Source organism: Triticum dicoccoides, chromosome 3B (assembly GCF_002162155.2).
Source record: "Triticum dicoccoides isolate Atlit2015 ecotype Zavitan chromosome 3B, WEW_v2.0, whole genome shotgun sequence".
Taxonomy (NCBI): Eukaryota; Viridiplantae; Streptophyta; class Magnoliopsida; order Poales; family Poaceae; genus Triticum; species Triticum dicoccoides.
Genome location: NC_041385.1, coordinates 628,686,077 through 628,692,111, shown reverse-complemented (window position 1 = coordinate 628,692,111; position 6,035 = coordinate 628,686,077). Strand labels below are relative to the sequence as shown.

Genomic DNA, 6,035 nt, shown 5'->3' with positions numbered 1-6,035 from the left:
GAGTACATCGAGGATCTCGGCAGCAAGGTCTGTTTTGCTTCTGTGTCACACCCACGAAGCAATGGCCAAGCAGAGAGAGAAAATATTGAAGTACTGCGAGGCCTGAGGACGAAGACTTTTGACAGACTGCGCACGAGTGGAAGGCGCTAGATTGATGAGTTGCTGGCGGTTCTTTGGTCGATCAGAACGACGCCAAATCGATCCACCGGCTAGACACCCTTTGCCTTGGTATACAGGGCAGAGGCAGTTCTCCCCACGGAACTCAAATACGGGTCACCTCGAGTGCTCTCTTATGATGAGCTTGAGCAAGAGCGATTGCGGCAAGATGACGCAACGCTCGTTGAGGAAGATCATCTTCGGGCGGCTGTGAGAGCAGCACACTACCAGCAAGCCTTGCGCCGCTACCATAGCCGTAAGGTTCATGCCCGAAGCTTTAAGGAAGGCGACCTTGTTCTTTGGCGTGTTCAATCAGCCAAGAATTCCAACAAGTTGACGCCAAAGTGGGAAGAATCTTATCGGTAATACGAGTCACCAGGCCCGGCGCAGTCCGCCTGGAGACCGAAGATGCCATTCCAGTGAGCAACTCCTGGAACATCGAACATCTTCGCAAGTTTTACCCATAAGGCGCGACTTGTCAGCCCCCCCGGAAAGCCACCTTCCGTACGAGCCTTGCCGGCAAGGCATGTAACCCTCTGTGCAGATCCAGGCACAGACCATGAGCATAAATAATAGAAGCGCTGGCGCCCTAAGTTATAGCATGCATGCTAGGTTGAGTCTCTTCCTCGGTTAGGGTTGATACTGCTTAGCAGCGACTAGCCCTAGCATAGAGGTCAAGTCTGCGTCTCTCTATTACTTTCCGTCCTCTTTGGTTCGTAGGATACATGGACATTTCTGCTGAGCTGCTTCGAAGAAAGAGAATAGGTTGACGCCCTGGTCCCGGCAAACCAAGGTTGTCGGGGGCTGCAAACACAAGGATCCAACCCCCGGCAAGCCACGGTTGTCGGGAGGCCCAAGATTCAGATAATCTCTCTACCCCATGTTTTACATTTCCATATGGAATTGAGACGTATGAAACCTTGTTTTATTCCTAGGTTGCCATGCTCCCCTTTTTCCTATATCCAAGAACTCGTCCTGGATTGGAACTCGGTTGTAGTCGCGGCAACAAAGAAGCAAGCGTAGGGTCTAACCTTACTTCGCTCCTGCCTCCGCCAAGAGCGTGAGCATGATCGAGTGAACTGGGGGTGGCAAGGCTTGTTGCCGGGCGGCAGTGTTTATCTTAAAAATAACAAGGATTTATTCCTTGGCATGGGCCTCGCTCACGCACGCAGAACCCAGCAAACACCCTTTTTCATTAAAACGTCCCATACAGGTACAGTTCATACGGAATGTAAACATGAGCAAGGGGATTACATGTTTTAAACCTCACTAAGGCTCGTGAGCTTACAAACTAAAAAGAGATGAGGTGCCCATAATCCCTCTCTTGTCCCCCTCCCCGGGAAATGGAATAAGATGATGGAAGGGCAAAAGGAGCGCCTAGGCGAAGTACGAGTAGCAGAAGACACCAAGAGAACATCCCGGCGGCCGTCCAGAAGAGGGCTAGTGGTGATGGTGCCGGAAGAAGAGCTGGAAGATGAGGCAGCGGGCCGGCAATACGCAACGAAGGCGTCGGTGCCATCGTACTCTGACTTGACAGCCCGCCACCCGCCTTCTTCGCCTTCTCCGGCCCTCCTACACGAGCTGCCCAAGGAGATGACCCCAGGAAGCTCAAGGAGCTGGCTCCGCCCCCGGCAAATCGCTATGCCGGGGGAAGGGCCAGGTGCAGATGCTGCTGCTGCCGACACTGCCCAGGGACGGTGAGTCTGGTGCCTAGTCGGACCCGTCATCCTCCCGCCTGGCGCCTTCGTTGTCGCTGTCGTTGTCTTCCTCATCACTCCCGCTCGAGGAAGAATCTTCGTCATCAGAAGAGCTCTCCACGCAGCACTTTAGGCGAGTCCCAAAGTCTCCAAAGACCTTGATGAAGAGGAGGCCGTTCTCCATCAGTTTGAAGTAGAAAACAAGCCCCGCCGTCAAGCTGTGGATGCGAGCGAAGGTCTTCCATCCGCAGTGAGATACATGACATGAGGGGCTGGGAAGTCGACATCAACCCGCGTGCCACTATTCCCGCAGCACCTCATATGCAATCTCAGCATCTGCGGCGGGTCGAGCTCAATCTCCCGAGCAAAGTGGGACGACAAAGACGAAGACGACGACGTGCCGGCTGGCGCAGTCTGATGAAGAACTCGCGGGGCTGGTCCCCGACGTGGCATTCCATCGGGGGAGGGACCACTGGCAGAGGCGAGCCCAACGCGCCACCCCGTCCTCCTCTTCCCTGAGCGCCACAGCGACCTCGGCCTCGCCCCCTCCCCCTTCCCCTTGTGGCTGGCTCCGCCGCCGCAAGTTCTTGGGAAGGAGGGACACGTTGTCGGGCGGAGACCCTCGTCCCCACCGTCGAAGCACCGGCGCCCCCTCTCGCCATAGCAGAAGAAAGAATGAGGCCAAGATGGAGGGAAGCGGATGACTAAAGATTGGGGGATGCCGTCCCTCCCCTCCTTATAAAGGGACGGGATCGGGGCTCGACCACCTCCCTCGACCAGCCTAGCTCATTAAGGTGGCAGCAGGCGGGGCCGTCGACCGCCCTCCTCGCCCAATTGAAGGCACGTGGGAATCGGCCCACACGCGCGCCTTCCCACACACGTGGAAGGGGCGGGTGTAATGGAAGACTGATACATCTCCAACGTATCTATAATTTATGAAGCATTCATGCTATTATATTATCTATTTTGTATGTTTACGGGCTTTATTATACAGTTTTATATTATTTTTGGGACTAACCTATTAACCGGAGGCCCATCCCATATTGTTGTTTTCTTACCTATTTTAGTGTTTCGACAAAAAGTAAAATCAAATGGAGTCCAAACGGAATGAAACCTTCGGGAGCGTGATTTTTGGAACGAACGTGATCCAGGAGACGTGGAGCTGAATTCAGGGAAGCTTCAAGGAGGCCACGAGGCAGGGGGCGCCCCCACCCCCCTGGGCGTGCCCTCCACACCCGTGGGCCCCTCGTGGCTCCCGTGACCGACTTCTTTCACCTATATATCTCCATATACCCTAGAAACATCGAGGGCAAGAATAGATCGGGAGTTCTGCTGCCGCAAGCCTCTATAGCCACCAAAAACCAATCGGGACCCTGTTCTGACGCCCTGATGGAGGGGGGATCCCTCCCCGGTGGCCATCTCCATCATCCCGGCGATCTCCATGATGAGGAGGGAGTAGTTCACCCTCGGGACTGAGGGTATGTACCAGTAGCTACGTGTTTGATCTCTCTCTCTCTCTCTCTCGTGTTCTTGATTTGGCACGATCTTGATGTATCACGAGCTTTGCTATTATAGTTGGATCCTATGATGTTTCTCCCCCTCTACTCTCTTGTAATGGATTGAGTTTTCCCTTTGAAGTTATCTTATCAGATTGAGTCTTTAAGGATTTGAGAACACTTGATGTATGTCTTGCCGTGCTTATCTGTGGTGACAATGGGATATTCACGTGATTCACTTGATGTATGTTTTGTTGATCAACTTGCGGGTTCCATGACCTTGGGAATCTATGCATAGGGGTTGGCACACGTTTTCGTCTTGACTCTCTGGTAGAAACTTTGGGGCACTCTTTGAAGTTCTTTGTGTTGGTTGAATAGATGAATCTGAGATTGTGTGATGCATATCGTATAATCATGCCCACGGATACTTGAGGTGACAATGGAGTATCTAGGTGACATTAGGGTTTTGGTTGATTTGTGTCTTAAGGTGCTATTCTAGTATGAACTCTATGATAGATCGAACAAAAAGAATAGCTTCATGTTATTTTACTACGGACTCTTGAATAGATAGATCAAAAAGGATAACTTTGAGGTGGTTTCGTACCCTACAATAATCTCTTCGTTTGTTCTCCACTATTGGTGACTTTGGAGTGACTCTTTGTTGCATGTTGAGGGATATTTATATGATCCAATTATGTTATTATTGTTGAGAGAACTCGCACTAGTGAAAGTATGAACCTTAGGCCTTGTTTCCTACCGTTGCAATACCGTTTACGCTCACTTTTACCACTTGTTACCTTGCTGTTTTTATAATTTCAGATTACAAATACCTTTATCTACCATCCATATTGCACTTGTATCACCATCTCTTCGCCGAACTAGTGCACCTATACAATTTACCATTTTATTGGGTGTGTTGGGGACACAAGAGACTCTTTGTTATTTGGTCGCAGGGTTTTTTGAGAGAGACCATCTTCATCCTACGCCTCCCACGGATTGATAAACCTTAGGTCATCCACTTTTGGGAAATTTTCTACTGTCCTACAAACCTCTCACTACAAGGATACCCCCTATAATGCAACACATATCGTACGACGTTTTGACTATACGCTGCAAAGTTCACAAGAGATACGCATATAGGCATTGTAGCATATGCATTGTAGTGCAGCTCGTGATGCATTGCTCCATGTAAAGCCCAATGCACTAACCCAGCCCAAGTTGGCTTTCACGACTAACCTAGGTCGTTCCCTTTCCTCCGCCTCCCCTACTCCTCTCGAGCCCTCCCACCTCGGCCGCCGCCGCTCGTCAGTCGTTGCCACTCCTTTGCACGGCTGCGACCTACCTGCATCCCTGCACGCCGCCCCTCACCACTCGCCTGCGATCCTCTCTCCCGGCGCCGCTCCTCACCGCTGCCCTGCGACCCTCCGTCCTAGCGCGCCGCCCCTCGTCACCACCCCTGCAACCCTGCATCCCGGCGCGCCGCCCCTCGTCACCGCTCCCCTGCGACCAACGGTGAATCCAAGGTATGGCCATGAACAAGCACAGGCAACCACATCCCTCGTTCCACATCCGTAGCCCCTCGCGGTACCAATGCATTATCCACATATGTAGCCCCGTTCGTCCTCCTCCGGTGCTCCTCCTAATTGTTTTCCACTATTCACGTGTCCTCCGTGTAAAACGATCCAGGAAGCCTCTTTTTTTGCGAATAGGAATCCTGTCCCTGATCCCTGCTCTGGAACCTTTTAATATCCACTGCACCAGGACATTCTTCCAATCTCGCATTCTATGCCCAACGAAAACTGAAATCCAATGCAGTGGAGAAGGCGGTACATCAAAGAAAGTTTGTATCTGATTGAACAGCCTCTATTGTTGATGAAGTTGTGGAGAAGAGGAACTATTGCAGGCTGGTCGCAGGTATGGAAGGAGCAAGAAGAGAGTAGGTTTTTTGCTTTTGAGGATTTTTATGTTGTGTTGTACTACTGAAATCTGGGATGTACAGCCTAGAGATTTGTTTTGGGGAATATTGATAATGTGTTTTCTTTAGTTTCAGACATCTGAAGATACACATTACTTGGATGGCTAAATTAGTAGGTGCTACACAAGCAACTAGGTGATTCAATTCAGCGAAGGCGTGGTCGTACCTCTGCACAGCGAACTCAAGCACCACTTCTAATATTGTTGGAAAGTGGATAAGTCGTTTTGGAGCATTACACGATTTGTTCAGTCTACTTCGCTATGTTCCTTACATGCAAAAGGTATGGGTTTGTTTACTTGATATGTTCTTTCAATTTTATCCTCACCCAGTGATCCACATCTTAAAAGCACAAACTACTCTGTTCAGATGGAATATCTTCGATAGTGTTGTTGCAGACTTGAAGGTATATGCATCAGAAGGTCAAGGTGGCACTGGCACCGTAACAGTATTTATTTGAAACTACACGCGAGGTCAAAAAATGATTCTAAGTTAACCTCTTTCCTCGTATATTTTTGTCTGCTTGGTTTGTTTTAATGTCGTTCTTTTGTTAAATTGATGTACTAAATAATTATGAACATATTTGTATTCATTTTTAAAATTTCATGCATCTGGTGTATGGTGCTAGAACTTTCTTAGGAAGAGCTGTTATGAAATTAAGATCTGGTTTTTGTAATTCGTTGACTGAATCCATGATACTAAACTGTATGTTTG

General features: G+C 49.8%; 1 long non-coding RNA gene across 1 annotated transcript; it reads left to right on the top strand.

Moving 5' to 3' along the window:
- The first annotated feature begins 4,590 nt into the window (after positions 1 to 4,590).
- LOC119281690 lies at positions 4,591 to 5,740 on the top strand. The gene is made up of 3 exons (XR_005138513.1): positions 4,591 to 5,263; positions 5,400 to 5,604; positions 5,709 to 5,740. It is a non-coding gene; the product is annotated as an uncharacterized LOC119281690 (long non-coding RNA).
- The last annotated feature ends 295 nt before the right edge of the window (positions 5,741 to 6,035 follow it).